Raw genomic sequence first — 27,253 nt, 5'->3', positions numbered from 1 at the left:
CAGAGATAATTGAAAACAGCGTGGGGATTTAAATCCAGGTGGCCCGGCTGCAGAAGCCCACCATCACTTCCCTCACGTGGCTGCCTCTGCCTCCCCTGGCACAGCAGCAAGGAAAGGTGACCCAGCACACGAGGAAGTGCTCCTCGCTCCTTTTCCATTACTAATGAGAGAGCCTCTGCCTTACTCTCTGCACTGGTGACAGTTAATTAGTAGACATCTAACACAGCAAACGCCACCGTTCTACCTCATTACAGCCATAGGCCATGAATGCTCATATTAGGTTGGACTTCAACTGGATTACTAGTGACAAAGTGCCCACACATAGAACCCAAGGAAAGCTGTGTGTTTGCCACCGTGCTGTGTTCTTACTTTCTTCAGTCCCGATAGTGGGCTCTGCACTCCCTGGCCCACTTGTCCAAGTCATACCAGCTCAGCTGGACCACCACAAACCCTCACTGGCTCTGCTGGCCCCCACCCCTGCATCCGTTCAGGGACAGCCCCTGTCTACTTTCCCTGAAGGTTGTTTTAAGAACCAAACAAGGGGTGGGTGTCTGGCCCAGAAGTTGAGACATCCTACAACAGAGTGGCTGGGTTTGAGTCCCGCCTCCATTCCTGGTTCCAGCTTCCCGGTAATGCATACCCAACCTAGGAAGCAACAGGTGATGGCTCAGACAGCCGAGTCCCTGCCACCCATGTGGGAGACCTGGATTGTGCTCCTGGCTTCTGGCTTCAGTCTCACCCAGCCCTGGCCATTGCAGGCATTTAGAGAATGAGCCAGTGGAAGAGAGATTTATTTATTCATCTTAGTCTTTCTGTTGGTCTTTCTGTGGGTGTCTCTCATTGTCTCTTTCCACCTCAAATAAATATATTAAAAAAATTTAAAAAGTAATGACATCCTAGGTGCCTAAAACTCTTCAAGTGGGGTAAAATTCAAGGCCCTGGGGTCTTGCATGACTTGGCTCCCTCCAAGCCTCCTTTCACAGCCCCTTCTTGAAGCTCACAGTGCTACTTCCACACCAACCGCCCTCACCTCCAGAAATGCATAACTCTTTCTCCCAGATCTCTGCATCGGTCATTCTTCATGTTCCCCCCACTTCACTCCAAGTCTTTTTCACCGTGCCTTTGATTCATGCAAAAGCTGTCTCTGTCTTCCAGAGCTAAAGGAGACACCCATAGCACATAGTCCCTCCCCACCAAGAACTTTATACTTCCTAACACATTACATATTGTAATCTGCATGCTCAAGCTGACTTACCTCAAACGGTAGAGTTAGAAACATACCAGGGGATTCCAATTCAATCCCATCAAGGTGGCATGTACCAATGCCGTCTCACTAGTCCCAGTGATCAATTTCTGTTCACAATTGATCATAATGATAGGACTAAGAGCCAAAGGGATCACATAAACAAGACTAGTGTCTTCAAATATTAACTGATAGAATAAAAAAGGGAGAGAATGATCCAACATGGGAAGTGAGATACACAGCAGACCCATAGAATGGCAGATGTCCTAAACAGCACTCTGGCCTCAGAATCAGCCCTTAAGGCACGCGGATCTGGCTGAAAAGCCCATGAGAGTATTTCAGGCATGGAAAGCCAAAACACTCTGTCAAAAAAAAAAAAAAAAAACCTAAATGAAAGATCTCCGCGAGTGAGATTCCAGTGGAAAGAACAGGTCATCAAAGAAGGAGGTACCTTTCTCTGAAGGGAGGAGAGAACTTCCACTTTGACTACGACCTTGTCTAAATATGATCAGAGTTGGTGAACTCAAAAGGCTTCCATAGCCTTGGCAACTCATGACAAGAGCCTAGGGTGATTACTGATGCCATAAACAAGAGTGTCAATTTGTTAAGTCAACAACGGGAGTCACTGTGCACTTAGTCCTCATGTAGGATCTCTGTCCTTAATGTGCTGTACATTGTGATTTAATGCTATAACTAGTACTCAAACAGTATTTTTCACTTTGTGTTTCTATGTGGGTGCAAACTGTTGAAATCTTTACTTAATATATGCTAAACTGATCTTCTGTATATAAAGAGAATTGAAAATGAATCTTGATGTGAATGGAAGGGGGAGGGAGAGGGAAAGGGGAGGGTTGCAGGTGGGAGGGAAGTTATGGGGGGGGCATTGTAATCCATAAGCTGTACTTTGGAAATTTATATTCATTAAATAAAAGTTAAAAAAATGATTGTATGTTTGCTGCTAGAGTATCAAATGGGCTAAAATTAAACTATGTATAAAATAAAAAAAACATTGTAATCTGCAATACATTCACTGTGTGATGGAAAAAATGATGTCCCCACCTAACATAGAGGCCTCATGAGGAAAGGGCCTGGGTTACCTTGATCTTCACTGTGTCCTCAGCCTGGGTAGAACCCCAGACACAGGCAGGTGCCCAGTGCACTGCTCATATTCATTGGCACATAAATGAGTTCAACTGATGACAGGCAAAGGGCGGGGTCTACATGGTGGGGTTTCATGGCCTTTTAAAAATATATATTCAGGCCGGTGCCATGGCTCAATAGGCTAATCCTCCACCTGCGGCACTGGCACACTGGGTTCTAGTCCCTGTCAGGGCGCTGGATTCTGTCCCAGTTGCCCCTCTTCCAGGCCAGCTCTCTGCTGTGGCCCGGGAGTGCAGTGGAGGATGGCCCAAGTGCTTGGGCCCTGCACCCCATGGGAGACCAGAAGAAACACCTGGCTCCTGGTTTCGGATCAGCGTGGTGTGCCGGCCGCAGTGCACTGGCTGCGGCGGCCATTGGAGGGTGAACCAACGGCAAAGGAAGACCTTTCTCTCTGTCTCTCTCTCTCACTGTCCACTTTGCCTGTCAAAATATATATATATATATATATATATTCATTCATTCATTTATTTGAAAGGCAGAGTTACGGGGGTGGGGGTGAGAGAGAGGGAAAGAGATCTTTCATCCACTGGTTCACTCTCTAAATGGCTGCAAATGCCAGGAGCCTGGCACTCCATCATCTCCCATGTGGTTGGCAGGGGCCCAAGTACTCAAGCCATCTTTTTCTGCCTCCCCAGATGCATTAGCAGGGAGCTGCAAAGGAAGCGGAGCAGCCAGGACTCGAATAAGTGCTCCACATAGGATGCTGGTGTCACATGTGTTGGCTTCACTCACTGGTCTTTCTACCCAATTCAAAGTAGAAAAGGGTTCATTGCATCAGAAGGCCATCTCTTCTTCTCTGAGCAGGTCTTGGGGATCTTTCATGGAGGCCACCCATGGGTGCCAGGCCTGGGTTCCAACCCCCACATCCCCAATGGCACCCATGGATGAAAGGTGGTGAACAGGATCTTCAGGACCTTTGAGGATGCTCTGCCTCCCTCTTAAAAGATGATCATGTGACAACTTTAAAATGCATATGTAGCTTTTAAAATAGGTACTGGAAAGGCAGAGAGGGAGAGAATTTCCACCCCCTGATTCACACCCCAGAATATGAGTTAGCAGAATCAATGACTACAGGTAGTTTTATTTTTAGTAACTAAATGTATTTTGCAACTATCGCCTTTGTATTATAAATTAAATAGAGTTACAAATTGCTGGCCACTTCCTGGAGACCAGACAACAACAATCATGTGAACAGTTTGATAAATTCTCTCTCTCAAACATTAGTTAAACTGATCAAAACAATCTAGGACAATTGTTTTAGAGACTTTGGAAATAGATTTAAGAGTATGCAAGCAGTTGAGGGAATTTATTCAACAAAATCTGCTGACACTCAGTAACAACAGTGAGAAACTGTGGCACTTGGTCTGTGAGCAGCACCCATCACCCCTAGCTCTGTGTTGCAGATCTGTTCAGGGCAGGCATGGCAGCCAGTGAAGTAAGTGCCTGTCTCTCCCACTTTGCAGTTGCTGAAGATCTTCCAGGTGGTTGGGACAGCTTAGAGAACACCAGCACTCATCCTCCTGCTGCAGCTCTGTGCTGTGGAGGAGTTTTAGCAGGTGGGTGGCTGCAGCTGTTCAGTAGTGGCCATCCCTAATCCCAGTGTCCTGCTCTATGGGGAGACTCTGGGGAGGGCAAACTAGAAAGAGGAGAGCTTCCCATGTCCCCAGCTCCTGCTCAGAGACATAGGCTGGGGACTGAGAAAGCTGTGAAGACTTGCAGCTCTGAAGCCCTGATTTTGACTTTATCTAGAGTGTAGAACATCTATTAAAAGTAATAGATGCAGGGGCTGGCACTGTGGCATAGCAGGTAAAGTTGCTGCCTGCAGTGCCAGCATTCCATTTGGGCACTGGTTCATGTCCCGGATACTCCACTTCTGACCTAGCTCTCTGCTGTGGCCTGGGAAAGCAGTAGAAGATGGCCCAGATCCTTGGGCCCCTGCACCCATGTGGGAGACCTGGAGGAGGCTCCTGGCTTCCAATCAGTGCAGCTCTGGCCGTTGTGGCCATCTGGGGAGTGAACTGGTGGATGGAAGGCTTCTTTCTCTCTCTCTCTACCTCTGCCTCTCTGTAACTCTACCTTTCAAATCAATCAATCAATCAATCAATCTTTAAAAAAGATTAAAGAAGAGAATGCTGGCTATTCATCAAATAGAGAATATTAATAAGGAGAAATTTTTAAGGAGTCAAGTTGAAATTCCTAATTAGAAAATTACAATAACTGAAAATTTCACTGGAGGAGCTCAACAGTAGATTTAAGTCAGCAGAAAAATCAGTGCCTTTGAGGATAGGCCAGTACATAGCATAAGAAAGGTCTTCAAAAGGTTCAGAGAAAAGTTCATATTATGAAAAACCATGCATGGATTTCCAAAGAGTTTTGCACCAAAATAATCATATTTTAATTCCATTTTCCATGAGCTTTTTGAAGTTCTTTCTTATAATCTGAAGAAGAGAAAGAGAAAAGGTATGAAGACTTATGAACACATCCTCAAAAGAAATGAGACACAAATTGAAATTGTGAAATACACAAATTGACATGTAATGGGGGAACCAGAGAGAGGAATGAAGAAAACTTTACAAATGTAGTGAAAAACATCAATCCTGCAAGAGCTCAATGAATTCCACCAAGCCCTATAAGCAAAATGATATTCCGACCCAGACACATGCATAGTCAAACTGTTGAAAGACAAAGATAGAGAGAAATTCTTGAAGGCAGGAAGAAAATCAAGAAAAAACATAGCTCATTATGTACAAGGGAATAACAAGAGCAACAAGTGACTTCTCACCTAAAACTGTGGAGGTCAGAAAGCAGCGGAATGACAAACTCAAAGTGATGGAGAGACAGAGAAAGAGTGTGCCAGCCAAGAATTTATTCATCAACAGTATGCCTCCAAAATGAAGGGAAAATAAAGACATTTCAAGATAAACCAAAAATGGAAAGAATCATTGCTGGCAGATATGCCTTAGAAGAAATGCTAAATCAAATTCTTTAGGATTGTGAAATAAAGTAGCATCAGACAATAACTCAAATCCACAAGAAAAAAAATGAAGAGTACGTCCTTGCAAATTGAAAATACATGTTTGCACATACACATGGACATGAATGTTTATGTAGTATCATTTGTAATAGTCAGAACAGGAATCAACCTGTATGCCTATCAGTTGATGAATGGACAAACAAAACGTCATCCACACAGTGGAACCTTTAGCCAAAAACAAAAAAATAAAAAAACAAAAAACGGATGGAGTTTTCATATGTGTCACAACATGGATCAAGCTTGAAATTACTATGTTAAGTGAAAGAGAACAGTGTTTTATTACATCTTTATGAGATATCCAGAAGAGGCAAATTTATAGAGACAGAAAGTGGATTCAGTGGTTGCCTGCAGATATGGTGGCTGTTAACAAGCACAGGATTTTTTTTTTTGGTGAATGGGAATGTTCTTAAGTTATCACACAAATCTTTATATACTACAGAGCATTGAAAACACTCAAAAAGCATGCATTTTTTGATACAAACTTGATAAGTGAACAAAAATTTTAAAATGTAAGTAGATTAGAAACCAAGATTTTCAGAGTAAGGGAAAAGATACACAGTTGTAAAATCAAAGAAATGAGTGAAAATGCTGACAAGTTAAAACTGAGATGTAAGTACAAGTATGAACTCATGATTTTTAAGAAGTTCCTCAAGAAATCAAACTATCCCTATTTGCTGATGACATGATTCTATATAGAGAGAGAACCCAAGTAGGGGGATATAAAATCAATACACAAAAATCAATAGTCTTTATATACATAGACAATGTCATGGCTGAGAAAGAATTTCTAAGATCAATCCCATTCACAGTAGCTAGAAAAAATTTAAATACCTTGGAATAAACCTAATCAGAATGTCAAAAATCTCTATGATGAAAATTTAAAAATATTAAAGAAATAGAAGACATAAAATGTAGAAAAATATTTCATGTTTATGGATTGGAAGAATCATCATCATCAAAATGTCCATACTATCGAAAGAAATCTAAAGATTCAATGTGATCCCAATCAAAATACCAACAACGTTATTCTAAGATCTGGAAAAAATGATGCTAAAATTCATATGGAAACACAAAAGACCCAAAGTAGCTAAAGCAATATTAAACAATAAAAACTAAACTGGAAGAATTGCAATACCAGACCTCAAGATGTACCTCAGAGCAGCTATAATCAACACAGAACAAAAACAGATATGTAGAACATATCTACAGAGCAGAATACAAATCCCAGAAATTAATCCACATGTCTACAATCAACTTATCTTTGACAGAGGAGCTAAAATCAACACCTGGAGCTAAGACAGTCTCTTCAACAAATGGTTCTGGGAAAACTGGATCTCTGCACACAAAAGTAAGAAACAAGACCCCTACCTTATACCTTACACAAAAATCCACTCAAAATTGTTTAAGAGACCTAAATCTATGACATGATACCATCAAATTACTAGAGAACATTGGGGAAACTCTATAAGACATTAACACAGGGAAAGACATCTTGGAAAAGACCCCAGAAGCAGAGGCAATCAAAACCAAAATCAACAAATGGGATTACATCAAACTGAGAAGCTTCTGTACTGCAAAAGAAACACTTAGAAAAATGAAGAGATAACTGAGAGAATGGGAGAAAATATTTGCAAACTATGTAACTGATAAAGGACTAACCTCCAGAATCTACAAAGAGCTCAAGAAACTCAAGAACCACAAGACAACCTAGTCAAGAAATGGGCATTGGACCCGAACAGACATTTTTCAAGAGAGGAAATTCAAATGGCCAATAGACACATGAAAAAATGCTCAGGATTGCTAGCTGTCAGGGAAATGCAAATCAACACCACAATAAGGTTTCACCTCACCCCATTAGAATGGCTCTCATACAGAAATCAACAAACAACAAATGCTGGTTGGTGAGGATGTGGGGGAAAAGGTACCCTAATCCACTGTTGGTGAGAATGTAAACTGGTACAACCATTATGGAAGATATCTCAGAAATCTGAATATAGACCTACCATATGTCCTAGCCATCCCATTCCTGAGAATCTGTCCAAAGGAAATGAAATCAACATATGAAAGAGTTATCTGTACCCCCATGTCATCTCAGCTCAATTTACAACAGTAAGATATGGAACCAACTCATATGTCCATCGACTGAAGACCGGATAAAGAAATTATGGTGTGTGTATATATATATGTATATGTATATATATATGTATATATATATATGTATATGTATATATATATAATGGAAAACACAACAGTTAAAATAAAATGAAATGCTGTCATTTGCAACAAAATGGATGCAACTAGAAACCATTATATTTAGTGAAATAAGCCAGCCACAAAAAGACAAACACCATATGGTCTCTCTGTTCTGTGGCAACTCATGGAGTACTTAAAAGGTAATCTATAGGCACAAAATTGACACCTTGATATGATGATTTTGAATAGCTCTTTCCTTGACTATTGAGAAACAATGTTTTTCTTGTTTTTTCTTTTTTCTTCAAAATATTCAGTGAACTCTCTACAGAGTATAGGGTTAATTTTATGAGTACAAAACTAACTGAAAATTGATCTCTATAAAAAATAAGAATGGGAAAGGAAGAGGGAGGAGGAATAAATGTGGGAGTATGGGTGAGAGGGAGGTGTGGGGAGGAAGAATCACCATGTTCTCAAATTTGTACATATTAAATGCATGAAGTTGTATTCCTTAAACAAAATAAAACAAACTGGAAAAAAGAAAACCTGAAATTGTCAGGGGTTTTAATTACAGGCAGCAAAAAAGCCATGAGTATGACCATGGCTTAATCAGAGTTAAAGGACAAGTTCATTTGAGAACAGGAGCAGAGGAACTGAGAGAGTTGAAGATGTATCAGCAGATCATGTGAATGCTGATGTCATCACGGATCATGGTGAGTAAAAGATAACAGCCAGTGTCTGGAATCCCAGAGTTCAAATCTTTAATGCAGAAGGTAATGTTCTGAGTCTTGCTGGTTGACTCTAACAACAAAGGTAGCTGACAGCACAGCTGAGAGCCACAGCGCCGGCCCCTTGCCTATTTCATTTTGACTTGAGATTTTTGCATTCTCTTCCATGATTAAGGAATTACTAGTTAATCCTAGAATTCTTCAAAGGATGCCCTTATTGCTGGATTCAGATACTGGAGCTACTAACCTATCTGAAGACAAAGGTGATATTATTTGGAAAATACTAAATTTCACCAAAACATGATAATGTATTAAAAAAAATATTCCATGGGAGATGAGATGGTTGTGGGTGGGAGGGAGGTTATGGGGGGAAAAACCACTATAATCCAAAAGTTGTACTTTGTTTTATGTTGTTTTTTTTTTTTAATTTTTTGACTGGCAGAGTGGACAGTGAGAGAGAGAGAGAGAGAGAGAGAGAGAGAGAGAAAGGTCTTCCTTTGCCGTTGGTTCACCCTCCAATGGCCGCCGCTGCCAGCGCACTGCAGCTGGCGCACGGCGCTGATCCGATGGCAGGAGCCAGGTGCTTTTCCTGGTCTCCCATGGGGTGCAGGGCCCAAGCACCTGGGCCATCCTCCACTGCACTCCCGGGCCACAGCAGAGAGCTGCCCTGGAAGAGGGGCAACCGGGACAGAATCCGATGCCCCGACCGGGACTAGAACCTGGTGTGCCGGCGCCGCAAGGCGGAAGATTAGCCTAGTGAGCCGCGGCGCCGGCCCAAAAGTTGTACTTTGGAAATTTATATTTATTACATAAAAGTTAAAAAAATACTCCATAGAAAAATACTAAATTTTGTTTTTAATACAAAATTCTGAAGAAAAAAAGGCAGCTCCTCTTTGTCTGATAGAACAGTCTAGAAACAATGGCACATCAGCAACAGTGAGCATGTTAACACCCACACTGCGGGTTTAATATCTTCTCTCACTATGAAAACCCATGTGTTAGAGAAAGGACAGATCTCAGGTCTGGTGCAGGGAAGACACAAAGTGAAGTTGGGACATCTGGTTGTGGCAGAAAGCAAGAATGTAGTCTTATTTCACACAAAAGTATAAATAGGTAGAGAGATTCAGCAGGACCAGAGCAAAGGTGTTACACTGCTGCTCTGTGGGTGCTACGAACGTGTTGCTTTTATGTTTTGAATTTTACTTACCTGCATTTTCTAATTTTTCCCAATGCAACACACTTTTTTTTTTTTAACAAAAGGCTATTAAAATATACTTGAGGGGTTGGTGCCATGGCTCACTTGGTTAATCCTCCACCTGTGGTGCCGGCATCCCATATGGGTGCCGATTCTAGTCCCAGTTGCTCTTCTTTCAGTCCAGCTCTCTGCTGTGGCCTGGGAAGGCAGTGGAGGATGGCCCAAGTGCTTGGACTCCTGCACCCATATAGGAAACCAGGAGGAAGTGCCTGGCTCCTGGCTTCGGATTGGTGCAGCGCCAGCCGTAGCAGCCATTTAGGGAGTGAACCAATGGAAGGAAAACCTTTCTGTCTCTCTCTCTCTCTCTCTCTCTAACTCTGTCAAATAAATAAAAAATTAAAAAAATATACTCGAAGCAACGTCGTGGCACAGTGGGTTAAGCCACCACCTGAGATGCTGGATAGTGTATTGTTGAGCCAGTTGGAGTCTCAGCTGCTCCACTTCTGATCTAGCTCCTTGACCAAGTGTCTGGGAAAGGAGTGGAACACGGCCCAACTGCCTGGGTGCCTGCCACGCATGTGGAGGACCCGGATGGAGTTCCAGGTTCTTGGCTCTGGGCTGACTCAGTCTCAACTGTCACAGGCCGTTTGGGGAATGGACCAATGGATGGAAGATCCCTTTCTGTCTCTGCCTCTCTATCACTCAGTCTGGGATGCCAGGGCAGCAGGTGGTGGTGTAACCCACTGTGCTACACCAGCTCCTCATAGCCTCATCTTTTTTTGTTTTTTAAAAGATACATTTGTTTTTTTAAAAGAAAGGATTTGAAAGGGGGAGGAGAGAAAGAGAAAGAGAAAAAGAGAAGGAGAAAGAGAAGAGAGAGAAAAAGGAGAGAGAATCTTCCATCTGCTGGTTCACTCCCCCAAATAGCTGGAGCTGGGTCGATATGAAGCCAGGAGCCTGACCTTCTTTCAGGTCTCCTATGTGGGTAGCAGGGCCCTAGCACTTGGGCCATTGTCTGCTGCTTTCCCAGGTGCATTAGCAAGGAGCGGGTCTGAAATGGAGTGCCTGGTATTGAACCAGGGCCCACATGGAATGCCCGCATTGCAGGTGGCAGCTTAGCCGCTATGCCACAATGTCGGCCTCTCAGAGTCTCATCTTTAACAGCAATGGTTTGAAGTCTAATGGCAGGTAGGCCAGGAATGCTGGCAGGTTTTATGGCCACAGAAAAAGCAGAAAAGCTGGGAAATTTCCTTTCCTGTTTCTTGTCCCCATCACTCCACTGTCCTTTGGTGTCTAAGGGACACGTGAAGAGAGCTGACCAGGCAAAACACCAGAAAGGTCTCTGCAGTTTCTTCAGAAATCAGGGGTTAAGTCAGAAATGTCCAGAGAGAAGGTGGTAAGCTTTGTGATCTGGTCTCCTCTACTAAAAGTAAATTTCTCTTAAAAGTTGACCAACTGCGAAGACTGGATTTCACCCTCCTTAAAGGCAAAACAATCAGAATTGGGATGTGAATCAGAAAGTCTTTTCTGCGAAGGTGTAAAGTGTCTCTTTAAGCAGGTCCCCCTCTGTTGAGAAATGTTAGCATCAGCCCTACGAGATGAAAATGCTTCAGTGATGAGCAGTACCAGACATGGAAAACAGGGTGGCATTTTCATGCCACATGATACAAATGGGTATAGAAACCAGTCTGTCATGTTTTAAAAATGCACCATCTAACAAATGCAGCCTAAAGGCCAATCTGAACTTGTCAAGGAGTGTACACAGTGAAAGGTTAGATATAATGTCAGAAGTTCATAAACACGGCTGCACAATAGATGCTTGTGTTACTGAATCGCCTTGTTGGTGATTGTGACTGGAAGGAAACATTTACTCTAGAGCTAAAAGTTTAACAAGAGTTCGTGATTCATGGATGACATGTAACAATATGGAAAAAATGTCAAAAATGGAAATCCTAGCCCAGTCCAAGGAAAGTCAGAGCTCAGCAAGAGCTTTTTCCAAGTGAATTCTCTGGAAGGGAGTCGGCCGGAGGGAACAATTAAGTGCTTGTGTGGGGAACCCGGACTGGTCCAAGCAGCCATGGCTAGTACCCCGCCCCGTGCTTGTGGCTTTGTGGACATCACCTGCTGATTTGGCCTCATTCTCACCAAACACCTGGCATGCTTTGAGAAGCAAGGCAAACTTTAAGTCAGAAATCCTCTCTATCTTCCTTTCCCTTTCACCACCAGAAATAAACAACGTAGCTACTTGGAGTGGTTTCCAAATGCAACCAAGCTCTCAACCCTGCTTCCTCACTCCTTCAACATTCTCCTTAGTTGTTCTAACGAACTTCCATTTCCCCCCACGCCTCATCCACCAGAGCAAACGAGGTCACCCAACTCATCTTCTACATCGCTGGGTCCACTTATCTACAGGGACACTCATCCTTACTTTCTTCCCCCAGATCTTGACAACGAAGTATTCCTTTCCTCCTGGGTAAGGCCAGCCCATCCACCATGCTCTCAAATAAGGCATCAGTCCTACCTTCTCCCTTTATCCTGCCTCCGCCTAGAATGCTACTCAAGGACATCACGAGTGGACTTTGGCTTGAATTCCAGTTCTGCTACTTTTTAACTATGTAACTAGGAGTCATGTTGACCCAGTCTGTGCCTTGGTTTCTTTAGTTGCAAAAGATGAAAGTCGTCACCATTTCACGAGACCAAGATAACATGGATCAACGTATGTGCAGGGTTTAGTGCAGTATCTTGGCACACAAATAAAGGCTGAATCAGTGTCAGCTGTTTTATTCTTATCCTCAACTTATAAATTTGTTCATCTTAATCATTTAAAAAACAAAACAAAATCCACTTCAGAGGTTGTACTCCCAATGAATGTTCCCATCCAATCATCCTCTCCCTTGCACCTCCCATCTCTGCTCTTGGCTGCCCTTCACCTCCCAGTCATCACCAACCCACACTAACCCAATGTCAGGACGCCACCAAATCAGCACACGGACCAAGGACTTCCTCAGTTATCTGACTGATGATGAGATTTTTCTCTTCATCACTGTGTTTTCAGTAGATTTGGTTATGATGTGTCCTGGTGTGGTTTTCTTCAGCTTTAGAGTTCAAAATTTTGGATCTGTAGGTTTATTAGTGTTTTTCATATTTGAAAACATTTTCAGGAATTATTTCTTCTAGTATTTTTGTCTGCACTTCCTGCCTTCTTATGCTCACTGTTACATTTGGTTAGTTGATAGCCGCAGATCGCTGATGTTCTGTTCATTTCCGTCATCTGAATTTTTCTACTGCCAAATCTTGAAGATCACTAACCTTTCTCTTTAGTGTCTAATCTACTGTTAATTTTCATCTGGTAATTTTTAAATCTCAGATATTTTACCTTTCATCTTTGTAAGTTTGTTCGAGTCTTTTTAGAGCTTTCACTTGTCATTAGTTTCATTCTTTCCTCTGTTTCCCGAACTACTAAATATTTACAGCGGTTCTTCCAATGTCCATGTCCACTAACTCCACTTCTGTGGCTGTTTCATTGCATAAGTTTCCTCCTCACTACAGGCCATATTTTTCTGTGCCTGGTAATTTTAGTTGGACACTGAAAAGTTTACACAGATTTTCCTGGTGTTGTTTAATATAGTTTTGGGTTTTGTGAGTACCATTACTTGGAAATAGGTTGTTCCTTTCAAGTCTTGTTTTTAGCATTTGCTAAAATCTTCCACCTAGTAATGGTCCCACTACTGAGTCTGTATGTTTCTATTCAATGTCCCATGTGTTAGGAGGTCTTTCTTTTTTTTGTTTTTCTTTTTTTTTTTTGTTTGTTTTTGACAGGTAGAGTTAAGACAGTGAGAGAGAGAAAGACAGAGAGAAAGGTCTTCCTTCTGTTGGTTCACTCCCCAAATGGCCGCCATGGCTGGTGCTGCACCGATCCGAATCCAGGAGCCAGGTGCTTCCTCCTGGTCTCCCATGCAGGTGCAGGGGCCCAAGCACTTGGGCCATCCTCCACTGCCTGCCTGGCAGAGAGCTGGACTGGAAGAGGAGCAACCGGGACTAGAATCCGGCGCCCATATGGGATGCCAGTGCCACAAGGCAGAGGATTAACCAAGTGAGCCATGGCACCAGCCCCATGGAGGTCTTTCTAAATTGGCGATGGGAATGTGAACTATTCTTGGCCTGGGTGAGCTCTGGGTGGTATTCACATCTCCCTCCTGAGAGTATTTCTTCTGGCCTCAGGAGCATCCTCACCTATGTGCATCGGTCAACAGACTCTTGTATACCCTCAATACGTTGCTGTGGTTCTGTGAGGCCCTCTCCTCTTTATATCTAAATATTTTAGCCAACTCGGTCTTCATGAACACCAAACCACACCTCCTCAAATCATCAGCAAGGCCACATGGCTCTGTTTGGGTTCCCTTCCCAATGCTGTAACCCAGAAGTTCTCTCTGGGTAGTAAGATGGGACAACTGTAGGGCTCACTTCACCGATTTCCCCTCTCCTGGGGTTCACCGTACTCTGTTACCTATCATCCAAAATCTATAAGCCATTTTTTCAAATAGTTTGATTCCATTTTTCAGTTGGAAAATGATACTAGGTAAGTCTGGCTCCTATGCCTCCATCTTGGCTAGAAGCAGAGGAACCCCAGGAACCTCTTAACTATTCAATTCAAATGATACTCTCTGGTGTTACTGTGTCAGTTTTATGATATTGACTTTTCGATGTTCATCATCCCTGTTCTCTCCTCCTGTGGTTTGTGACATATGGTACTTTGGTCCCTCCTTGCTCTTGTTGTCTTCCTAGGCCCTCCCTCTAAAAGGTGGTGTTTCTCTTTTTATTCACTTTCTCTAGGGTCTCTTAGTCTCTCAGTTGGAACTACCACCATGTGCTGATGAGTCCCAAACAGAGGTGTTCAGCTCTTCATAGGATCAGCGCCATTTAGGCAGGGGCCATGCAAGACACGGGCACTTATGGTTACAGAATAATAAACACCTTCCAGGCCTAAAAGGCTTAACACCTGGCACATACACCAAAAAGACGGCTTACTGAAACTATGTAATATCAACATTCAGGCATTGTGGCCATTGTTTAGAAAAACTTGATATTGTGGGGGCATTTCACCCTCAGACTCTGTTGAACTACACATTGTCAGTTAGTTTACAGGACCAAGGATCTAGCATATGTGTCCACAAGTACACATTTTTTTTTGACAGGCAGAGTTAGACAGTGAGAGAGAAAGAGAGAGAGAGAGAGAGAAAGGTCTTCCTTTTTCCATTGATTCACCCCTCAAGTGGCCACTACGGCCAGCGCATTGCAGCTGGCGCACTGCACAGATCCGAAGCCAGGAGCCAGATGCTTCCTCCTGGTCTCCCATGCAGGTGCAGGGCCCAAGCACTTGGGCCATCCTCCACTGCACTCCCGGGCACAGCAGAGAGCTGGACTGGAAGAGGAGCAACCGGGACAGAATCCAGTGCCCCAACAGGGACTAGAACCCGGGGTGCCAGCGCCGCAGGTGGAGGATTAGCCTAGTGAGCCACAGCGCCGGCCCACATTCTTCTTACTGAGACTCTGGCAATAGCCAACTTCTCATCTTGGTCTGGGCTACCTGCTCCCAGCAGAGTGACCTTCAGGGGATTCCATCCCCTTCAGGAGTAAGACTAGATTAACAGGGATGCAAGGATCTCCACCTTCTCCAAACCTGTTTCCTCACTCTCTAAGCTTCCATGGCCATCTCAGCTCTGTAATATCAATCATCAGTCCTGGACTAGGTAGAATACTGCCCCCTCTGCAAGCTATACCTCCCTAGTCCCTGGAACCTGCGAATATATTACTTTACATGGTAAGGAGGACTCTGCAGATGTGAGCAAGAGTTTGGATATGGAGACGGAGAGATCATTGTGAATTATCTGGGTGGGCCCGTTCTAATCACATGAGTCCTGAAAAGCACAGACTATTTCCTGTGGGGTTAGAGAAATGAAAAGGAAGGAGGAACAAAGATTTGAGGAGGCCTTGACCCACCATGACTAGTTTTGAATATGGAGGACGATGGTTGGTTGTGAGCCAAGGAACGTGGACAGCCTCTAAAAGCTAGGGAACGCTCCCCGGAAGCCTCCAGAAAAGAATGAAGCCCTGGCTATGGTTTAGCCAACTGAGACCCATGTTGGACCTCTGACCTACAGAACTGTAAGATGATAAATCTGTGTTGCTTAAATCAACACATTTGTGATGACATCAATAGAAGACTATCATAGTTCCCAAACCATCCCACATCTTTACATGCTGTATTTCCCAATGTACAATTTCTCCCCTCTATTTTGCCTACTTGGAGCACTCTTTTTTAAAAAAAAAAAAATTCTCACTGGTCACCACCTGCAGCTCCTTCAAGTGATACCCCCAGGCAGAATTATTTTCTTCTTTCTCTCTACTGCTCCTATATATTTAGATGCATCTATTTTTGCACACATCATGCGCCGTTATTAAAGATGTGTTTCCTTCATTGAGCTGTGCATGATTCGATGACAGAAACCCTGCTGTAGTCATCAGTGAGCCTTAGCTCATAGCTTGGCTCTTGTAAGTAGTCAGTAATTTTCATTAAACTGTTGTCGATTTAAGCTTACATTAAAACCAGTGATGTTGTTTAACTTGGATTCATTCACTCCCATTCCAACTTCAATGTCACAGGTCAAATGTAAAAGGAGGAACAGAGCAAGGTAGTTTGACTTGGAAAAGCAGTGGATGTCCCTTAACCCTGGTGGCTGTCCTATTCGCAGCTGCTCCTCTCCCTTCTGTGTGCTTGGTGAGGTTCGCAGGGGGAGCAGAGAGATCTGGGACTGTTTACTCACAGCTGTCTTGTACTTCCCTTAGGGGCTTACCACAAGAATGCCAGCGGCAGACCAGAAGAGGCAAACAGGGCCTCCCACGAGTGAGGGTATCAAATGGACATTGTGGGTGAATGTCACAGGTGCTCAGCTAGACAAATGACCTCAAAGTGAAGTTCCAGTGAGTACATCATATAAATAATTTATATGACGTACAGTCAGATAAATAAAACATGTGGCAAGCACACACATGCCAGTAAGTGTCATTCCTTGTAAAACACAATTGTCCCAGCAAAACAGCAATTGCTTGGAAATTTAAAAATCATTTAACTCTTGTTCAAAATTATATTTTCTCTACCTGCAAAGATTCTAGGGAGGAAGAGCAGTAGCTGGAGTGGCTGTGAGCCAGGAATGAGACAGAATGAACTCGGATGCCTCGCTGGGAACTTCCAAAGGTGAACCAGTGCAACGAACAAAGAACCCAACAGGCTCCAAGTAAAGAAGGGCATTAAACCAGGGTCCAAATATAATCAGAGTCTGGAGACACAGCCAGGTTAAAACCAGTGGGATAAAACCAGTCATTGAACAGGAATCAGAAAAACTGGGAAAGCCTCAGCAGGTGGCGCAGGTCCCAGAAAGGATCCCATCACTGGATATGCCTCGGACCCACTGGCTTTCAGTCCCTCAAGCAGAGGCTCCCGCTTTGCATACACCTGTGGAGGGCTTGAGTGGGTTCAGGCAGCAAAACACTTGAAATGCAGCCAGGACTCTCAGTGAGCACGGCATGTTTCACACAAGGGTTACAAATGTCCTGGAGACCACATCCGATGACGTCCATAGCTGGCGACTGTTTGCATCACTGATACTGATCATTTATTTGGTTTACTGCCATGCCCCGCCCTAAGAGGCTGTGATAGCAAATGCAGGCCTGGCTGCTCAGTAGCTGTGGACACCCTCGGTTCAGCACCGCCCCCATGTTGCTGAGAGCACCTCCCTTTCAACTGCAAATCAGTCGGTGTACCCCAGCGCAAAAGGGTGTGAGGTTTCAGGTAGAGGAAACAGGTGCTTCCCACAACAAAGAATGTGTGGGACCTCGGGTGCCCACTCATGTCTTGAGGATGTGTCTGCCCACAGAGGTCTTTCCCAGATTCACCCACACCCATGTTTTTAGCATGGAGGGGGTGCTCTGTGCTTCCCCTTCTAGTGAGCAGCTTGCAAAGGACAATGAAGCCTTTCACTGCCAATGACAGAAATGTTCTTTCAAAAAGAACAATGGCTCAAAGTTGCAACTTGAACTTCCCCAGTGATACCGTAAAATGGAACTTGGCAGAATATGGGAGTGTTTGAGTTGCACTCTCGCTTCTGCTGGCAGTGTTATTTGGATAGCCATTTCCTTTTTGTTAAATTTATCCCAGAGTACTTTATTCTTTTTGATCTCATTAAAAATGGAGTATCTTTTTTTAGTTTCATTTTTGGATAGTTTATTACCAGTATAGAGAGGCCATCTAATGTTGTTCACTAAAATTATTATTTATCATATAAATCAAAGCCTATCCTTGGAACCTCTTGATGTGCTCAACAAAGGTTTTGTTTGGGGCAGAATATCTCAGACTTGCTGTTCACTGAGCATCTGGAACATGGCCTAAAATACTAAAATAAATGCAACGATTGAGGCCAGCATCTCACATACTCCTCAGTGAGGGCACTTGCCCTGCTCTGCTGAAATCGTGCTCATGGATATCTGTCCCCTGGATGGGAAGCTCTCCAAAAAGAGACCACTTCATTGTCCCAAGAATCTTACATGATGTATGGCAGGTGCTCAGCACATGTCTGAAGACGGGCACACAGCAGAATGCAGGTGCAGCATCAATGACAAAGCATGCCATCCAAGGAAATCTCAACGCGTGGCTTTCCCTGCCCACGTCCACAGGTGCTCTGGATGTCATAAAGATCACCAACGATATCATTGAAAGGATGCAATGAATCAGCCTAGAAGCAACACACCAGCAGCCTGACAGCTATGTGTCTATGCGTGTTCTTGTGAATGTGTAAAGGCAAAAGGACATGAACTTGACACCGATTGTGGGGGACTTAAGGATTGGGTAGCTGTATATGGAATACACATTCCCTAGATGGTTTGCAATGGAGTATGAAGAGCCTCTGAGTAGAAACGTTGCCAGACGTTTCCTCCCAACAGCTTGCTAGCCAGGGAAAATGCTCACCTCGACAGGATCAGCTTCAAAGATACGTAACTCAGTCTGTAGTTAACCTAATATAAATAATTTTAGTAGCTTGGTAGGCCAAATTTAAGAGTTTCAAATTCCTGAGCAAAGCAGAAAACCTAATAGATATTTGAGGATTTGAATCCTAACAATTCTTTGTAATTTTTAATTTTATTTGAAAAAGAGAGACAGACAGATATACAGACACATTTCCCAACTGCTGGTTCATTCCTCCAACGCCCACAACAGCAAGGGTTGGGTCAGGCTTTAGCCGAGAACCCAGAACTTATCTTTTGCATGCGTGGCGGGAACCCAAGTACTCAAACCATCACCTGCAGCTTCCCAGGGTGCGCATTAGCAGGAAGTTGGAAAGGAGAACAAGACCAGCACTCAAACCCGGGCACTCTGAGGTGGGTGTCCGAAGTGGTAGCCTCACCACTGTGGCAAACGCCTGCTCCCCCATCCTCAACAAACACTTGCCGGAGGGAAGGCTAACAGAATTTTGATAACTAAATGGCTATTATACAGTGTTACACTTAAACCTAAATTTAGACCCTTAGCATCTTTTTAGTTTATATACTAATATGAACCAGTTACCCGCCTTATAAATTTCTTTAAATACTATAATTGATATGTAACAGAAAGTAGTTATTACCCATGATAATTACATAACCGATTATGCTGGAATTTCCTCAGAAAAGGGTGGGATATTCAGAAATCCACAATTTTCCAAGAAATCTGGTTTATATGATACTTGAGAGACATAGTTCTGTAGCTTTTAATTTTTCAAAATGCCCAGAAAATCTTATATCACCAAATGTAAGTTTAATTTTTTTAACCTACCAATTTTGATATCCAAGCAAAGCAGAAATGAAAAAAGGTTTTAAAAACAGATTCTAACAAACATATCACCAAACACAGCTGTTTCTAGTTCACTAAGTTGACTATTACAAAATATTTTAATATGTTTTCTGGCAAACATAACTAGCCTCACTTCATGGAAATGCCACATTTCCAGTTATTACTAGTTGGTTATTAACAGTTTAAGGATACGTAACCATTTATACAGATTTCTATATAAGCAAAAGAAGGGAAGATAACATTTCAATCTCTTAACATAAATAAGATGGGCTTTAATCCATGTTATTATTATCTCTGTCATTTCATGCCAGAGACTCTAAAATGGTAGCCAACAGTATAATAAGACTCTGCAGATGTCTTTAGGGTACACAATTTTTTTAATTAGAAAATTCATTGGCAACATTTTATAAATTGGTAGATTTGTCATAAAAATCTGAGTTCTCAGCTCCACTTAAAATTATTAAATTTGATGGCTCTGGGTTCATGCGCCAGAATTGCGACAATCCTCTGGTATTCCAGAGACCAGCTCTCAGAGGCGTGAGGAGCTGCCTTTCTGAAGGAGCACACACTCAAAGATGGGCCTTTTCACTCATTTGTGTTAATTCTGTGGCTCTTGTAGGCAGGTGAGATCGGGAGCCTGCTCTGTACACCACTCAGCTGCCTGCAAGAATGGCTGCATTTCTCAAAGTCTTGCAGACTTTTTGAATGCCCCTTTCCTCGCCATTGTGTCTGTCTTGCCTGAGCATGAGGCTGCGGGACTGTATTACCTGGAATTTAGAACTTCATGCTTTAAAATTTCATGGAGTAGGCCTGTGCTCACACGGTTAAGACACTGGTTAGGATGCCCACGCCCCATATTGAAGGGCTTGGGTTTGATCACTGGATACAGCTTCTTACTCCAGCTTCCTGCTGATACAGATTCTCAGAGGCAGCGGTGGTGGTGCAAGTAAGTGGGCTGCTGCCTCCCACATGAGGATCGGATGGAGTTCCTGGCTCCCAGCTCTGGCCCTGGCCCAATCCCAGCTGTTGCAGGCATTTGGCGATTGCATCGGCAAATGAGAGCTCTTTCATTCAGAAGCATAGACAGAAAGTTACAGTTAAATAAATAAAAATTGAAAAAAAATAAAAAAATAAAATTTCAAAGATTTGCCTATTTTTCCATTTCATCTTCTGGTAATTTTATGAGAACATTGTATAACCGTGAGTCTGATGCTTTTACCAATTGAATTGTTTTCAGTTTATATTGAAATATTTGGTTACTTAGATATGGAAATATATTCTCAATTCAGTAAAATGCACACTTAAAACAACAAAAAAGGTAAACAATATTACAGACACTGTGGGAAAATGGTTTTGGATGAATTTCGTTGGGATTGAAAAACAGGAAACAGCCAGGTGACATAAAGAACTTTTCCTTATCTACAAACACTACCCTTGCCGCTAATGATCTCTTTGGCATTGTACTTTATGAGTTCAACAGAAAAGCACACTGTGACTTGTAAGGGAAGTATAGATACATTCTGAACAACTTACCCCAGCAATTATTATTTTAGTGGAGGTTTGAGCCAAAAAGGAAGCAAACATCCAGTAATACAGTCAGATGAGAACATTATTTCCAGGCAAGTCAAATACCAGCAAATTAGGGATTCTAACAGGGGAGTTATTGGGACAAAAATAACTTATTCAGAAATTTCATCATTTCTGATATCTGGTTAAGATGTGAGACTGGGAGCTCCATTAAGGCAGAGACCACATCCACCTTTTTAACACCATGTCCCCAAGATTTAGACAAACTGGAACCCACAAATACTTATTGAATAAATGAATGAGAGAGAATGCAAGAATGCCTAGGAAATAGTCATTCAGTAAATATTTACTAAATAATTCATGAATTTAACTATTTAGTAAATATTTCCAAATGAATACATGAAAATTACAAATTAACAATTCATCTCATATCTTATCAAAAGTAATGCTTAATATTTTATTTATTGAGATTGCTATGTGCCATGTATTATATATATATTGTATTATATATATGTATATATAAAACTTCATTTAATCCTCAAAACAACCCCATGAAATAGGCAATTACTAAAATTTGAAAACAAAAGCACCTAACATCTCAAGGCAGATAAATCCCAAGTAGGTTACACCCTAAGGACAAAGACCTGCAACTGTTTTCTATAATTACCTTGTTAATGATAGCATTACTCTGAAATAGTTATATGTATATTGTGGGATAAAGTAAATGAGTGATTATATTCATATCAGTAAGAACTAAAATTTTGATGTGGGCGGAAACAGAGATATAAGATTGAAGTAAATTCTCTATATTGCTGAATTTAACTTAGTGATATCATGCTGTATTTTACATACATGTATTTATATCTATGTACCAATATCTATTTCTCAGCTCCGGGCCAGTGCCATGGAGTAGTAAGTTAAACCTCTGCCTATGGCGCCAGCATCCCATATGGGCGCCGTTTTGAGTCTTGACTGCTCTACTTCCAATCCAGCTCTCTGCTATGACCTGGGAAAGCAGAAGAGTCCCAAGTGCTTGGGCCCCTGTACCCATGTGAGAGATCTGGAAGAAGCTCCTGGCTCCAGATCAGCTCAGCTCTGGAGCTGTGGCCATTTGGAGAGTAAACCAGCAGATGGAAGACCTCTCTCTCTCTCTCTCTCTCTCTAACTCTGTCTCTCAAATAAATAAATAAATAACTAGCGAAAACAAGCACCTGTAGTCCCCAGATTCTGTCTCTAAAATGCCATTTCCCACTAAAGGAAATAGTGCTCCAATAGAAAAGTGATCGAGTCCAGGTTCGGAACTCAGAAACTAAAAAAAGCTTTGAACAACCTGTCACAGCAGGAAGCAGAAAAAGCTACCAGGTGGAATCGAGGCCATGCGATTCAGCATCATGTCAAAGGGCTCCCACTGGCCAAAAACTGGCTGGGAAATAACTACAAAGGACTGGGATGCGTATGTTTAAATAAGCAAGTGCACAGTAATACTTAAAAGGAGAAAGACCTCACACCTTTGGAGGATACCAAAGAATTGATTAGTCATTTTGAAAACTGGAAGGTCAAGGGAATGAATCAACTACTTATCACACATTTCCTGCATGGACTCTACCTCAGGGTAACCAAGCAGTGGAGAATCAGCTTCTCTTTTGAGAAGGCTTCCAGTTAGTGAATGGAGGAGAGATGATAGAATTACCATGTGGCCCTTTTGCAATCCCTTATGAATCAACAGATCCAGGTTTCTTTGCAGATCATTAAGGGTGGGCAGCCACACAAAGGGAGACAGCCAGTGTTCCATGCCTCCTAGGGAAAGGCCACAGTACCACCCTAAAGCATTAAAGCAGGTCTCCAAGGACCTTGAAAGCAAAGGAAATACAGAATGAAGTAAAAGCCAAATTGTGAGAAATTTAGGGGACAAATGACCTAACTTCTTAAACAAAAACTTTCTACTGTTCTATTCTACCTCCTGCCATGCAGGCTACAAACAGATTACAATAGTTAGTGGCCTAGCCACAACCATGGAGAATTTACTGTCTTGTTGATGTTAATCTCAGGCAAATAACCAGTGTCATGCCTAATTGTTGAAGCCTAGGAATATTTCCATTAAGCTAGAAATAAGGAAAGGGCACTTGACACAAATATCATCATGGAACAGAATTCAGGAAATGTTACTGAGGCATGAAAATGACGACCGTGCATGGGAAAGAATAAATGACCATCATTTGTAGCTCAGAGTGAAAAATCCAATATAACAGTAAAGTGATCATTTACAAAATAAATATGCAAAAATATACCTTTCCTAATTACAAAGAATAAATTTGAAAATATATTGGAGAATACATTTCATTTACTATATTTTAATAGGTAAGCTAAAAATGGAGATAAACATTACAAGAAACATAAAAGATCCATGTAAAGAAAATAGTTTATTGGGACACATAGAATATTTGAACAATGTTTCAGGATAACAAATATCTAAAAAACACAAGTATCCTCGAATTAATCACTGATATTTCTGGAACATCAAAAATGACTATAAAGTACAACTGAAATAAATTATCTAAATTTTGAAAACCAGGAAATGATGTGAAATTTTCCTCTCAAATTAATGTATAATAATATTTAAGCAGTCTGATAACATCACCAGAATAGACATCAATGTAACCAAATAGAAAGTTCGGGAATACACCTTGTAAATCAATAAATGGTAAAACATTCCACTTCAAGTTAGTAAAATAAAAGATGGACATTGTACTCTGTGAACTCTTAACCATTTGGAAAAACAATCCCATTCTTACAATTTACTTTAGGATAAATTCTAGTGTATTAAAATTTAATCATGGCCAGCTCCACGGCTCACTAGGCTAATCCTCCGCCTTGTGGCGCCAGCACACCAGGTTCTAGTCCCGGTCGGGGCGCCGGATTCTGTCCCGGTTGTCCCTCTTCCAGGCCAGCTCTCTGCTGTGGCCAGGGAGTACAGTGGAGGATGGCCCAAGTACTTGGGCCCTGCACCCCATGGGAGACCAGGATAAGTACCTGGCTCCTGCCATCGGATCAGCGGGATGCGCTGGCCGCGGCGGCCATTGGAGGATGAACCAATGGCAACGGAAGACCTTTCTATCTGTCTCTCTCACTGTCCACTCTGCCTGTCAAAAAAAATAATATATATATTTAATCATAAAAATGATTGAGTAAAAAGAATAGGGAAAAAAGGATCCAGCAAACTCATTATTGGGTTAATTGCCAAAGAAAATGAAATCAACATGTTAAAGAGATATCAGCTGGGGCCAGTGCTGCACCATAGCGGTTAAGTCGCCACCTGCAGTGCCAGCATCCCACATGGGTGTCGGTTCCTGTCCTGGCTGCTCCTCTCCTGATCTAGCTCTCTGCTATGGCCTAGAAAAGCAGTGGAAGATGGCCCAAGTCCTTGGGCCCCTGCACCCGCATGGGAGACCTGGAAGAAGCTCCTGACTCCTGATGGGTGCAGCTCCAGGCATTGCGGCCATCTGGGGAGTGAACTAGTGCATCGAAGACCTCCCCCTCTCCCTCCCTAACCCTTTCAAATAAATAAATAAACCTTTAAAAAAAGAGAGAGATATCAGCTCTCTCGTGTTTGTTTCAGCATTATCCATAATAGCTAAGATAATGAAATCAGCTGAGGTGTTCATGGGTGAATGAATAGTTTTTTTAAAGATTTATTTTAATTATTTGAAAGTCACACAGAGAGAGAGTCAGAGAGGTCTTCTATTTCATTGGTTCACTCCCCAAATGACCACAATGGCCAGAGCTGAGCTGATCCGAAGGCAGGAGCTTCTTCCAGGTCTCCCACGCAGGTGCAGAGACCCAAGGACTTGGGCCATCTTATACTGCTTTCCCAGGCCATGGCAGAGAGCTGGATCAGGAGAGGAGCAGCCAGGACAGGAACCGGCGCCCATATGGGATGCCAGTGCTACAGGCGGTGGCTTTAACCCGCTGCGCCACAGCACTGTCCCATGAATGAATAGATTTTTAAAATGTGGCGTAGGGGCAGCTAAAATGCCAGTTACGAAACCCAGGTCTCACCTCAGAGTACCTGGATACAATACCCAGCTCTGGCTCCAGACTCCAGCTTCCTACAAATGCAGACCCTGAGAGGTGATGGTGATGATTCAAGTGACTAGCCTCTCGTCACTCGTGTGGGGGGCCTGGATTGAGTTCCAGGCTCCAGACTTCGGCCCCAGTTGGAGGCCACTTTGAGCATTTAGAATGAACTAGTGGATTGGGGCTCTCTGTATCTAAAATAAATGAGTTTTTAAATTGGAGAAACTTAAATGTGTTATAATATACACAGTGGAATACTATTCATTCATAAAAAAGGAAATCTTATCATTACAATAAGCTGAGTGAACCTATAATGCTAAGAGGAAGAAGCCAAGCACAGAAAGAAAGACAAATACTCCTTGATCTCACTCATATGCAAAAATCTAAAAAGCTTGATCTCAAGGGAGGAGAAGCAAGATGGCAAACAAGTAAGACACTCCAGCCACCATCTTTACACGGAAACAGCAATGTGAACAGCATTCACAAAACCACCTTCACAAGAGCCACGAAGCCAGGTGAGACACTGAGTGCCTGGTTTTGGAATCACACCTCCCCTAGATTCAGGTAGTATAAGGTAGAGACAGAGATGCCTTAACTTGCACTTGGAGGAGGGAGAGAGGATTAAGTCCATACCTTAGACTTGAAGCCCACTACCAGACCTGCTACAGTAAAACCCAGTGCTGGACAGCACCCTATGGCTCCTGCCTCCAGACTGCTACCTTCAGACTGAGCCTCTGGACTCTCCTCAGCCAGGTGGCCAAGGAACAGCCTCTACCACCCCTCCCCTTCCGTCAGGCAGACAGTGGAAAGAGACTTCCACTATTGAGGGGCAGGAAAGGAAAGTGAGCTTAGGACTTTGTCTTGAAGCTCAGTGCGAGGCCTACTGCTGTGGGACCCAATAGCAGACAAATCCCAAAGGCTTCTCTCCCCAGGCCAGGGCCCACAGATACAGTCTCTAGATCTGCCCCAGTATTAGGCAGACCTGTACTTAAAGGTGATAGATTCATTCCTGTCTGTTACTGCCTGGAAGGCACCTCAGAGACTGTGAGACCTAGATGCAATCCAGCTTAGTGTCTGCCTGAAGAGCCAAGAGACCACTTTCACCATCCCTTCCTCAACCTTGGGCAGATAGCAAGGAGCAAGACCCAGGCCACAGGGCACTAAGGAAGAGGACTGTGTTTTGGAACTCAGGGGTGCACTGGTAAAACCCAACACAGAGCAGATCCAAACAGTTCCCATCTACAGGTCAGTGCTTTTGGGCAGAGCCTCTGGATCTGCTATGGTGTCAAGTAGAAACCCATGGCACCAGCCAATTGTCCTTACGCATTAGTCATCACCAGCCAGAACTCATTGCAGTGACCTCAGATTCCAAGTCTACCTCCGGAGCAGACAGCTCATAGTGACATGGGCCCTGGCCCTTCCAGTGAGCTGTCTTGGTCTTGGGCTGTAGGATCTGTTGAGCTCTAACACTGTGGCCTTGGCAGAGCTGTTCACTCAGATATATCCTTTGACCTTGGGTAGCACCACAGAGAGTAATTGAGTGTTTGGAAAAAGAGAAGGTAAGTGGGTGCCAAAATACCACATAGAAACCTGGGTATGGCACTGCACTGCAGAGACCTAAGTGCCCCCACTTTTGGGCTTTAGGCCTGTGTTACTATGACCCCAGTCATGGCCCTGTCACTGTGGAAATCCAAATGACCAATTCTGAACTCTGCCAACCCCAGCTGCTGGATTGAGGGCCAGTGTCCCTATGGCCACACTCAGCAGGCCACCACCAAGACCCTCACAATTCCTCTGGGATGGGGAGGAGCACCCCATGCTTCTGCTTCCACAGTCATTCATGACAGGGGAAGATGACATAGGGAGACAACATAAGCATCCAACTCAAGGCAAAACAGCTACCAAACTGACACCTGAAGACACATCACAAAAAAAAAGGCTTCTGCCATGGCAGCCACTCTTTAAGAGCAATAAGGACAACCAATCTTCTAGGTGCACACATAGCAATACAGAGACACAGGAACTATGAAAAAGCCAGGCAGCATAATGCACCCAAGGACAAAATAAATACCTGATAAAGAATTCAAAAGAATGACTATAAGGATGCTCAAAGACATATAAGAGAAAGCAGACAGCTTGGTGAATTTAAGAAAACTATCAGTGGCATAAAAAAAGAGACAGCAGTCTTAACAGAACCAAATAGAAGAGAGCCGAGAGA

The 27,253-nt window shown here is 43.0% G+C and overlaps 1 protein-coding gene across 1 annotated transcript in view; it reads right to left on the bottom strand.

The window, feature by feature from the left end:
• Nucleotides 1–27,253, bottom strand: part of CCDC146 (coiled-coil domain containing 146) — a 206,088-nt gene that overhangs the window by 90,400 nt on the left and 88,435 nt on the right. The gene's annotated exons all lie outside the window — the stretch shown is intronic.

Source organism: Oryctolagus cuniculus, chromosome 3 (genome assembly GCF_964237555.1).
Source record: "Oryctolagus cuniculus chromosome 3, mOryCun1.1, whole genome shotgun sequence".
Lineage (NCBI taxonomy): Eukaryota > Metazoa > Chordata > Mammalia > Lagomorpha > Leporidae > Oryctolagus > Oryctolagus cuniculus.
Note: the sequence above shows the minus strand (reverse complement) of the source record. Positions and strands in the feature narration are given on the sequence as shown.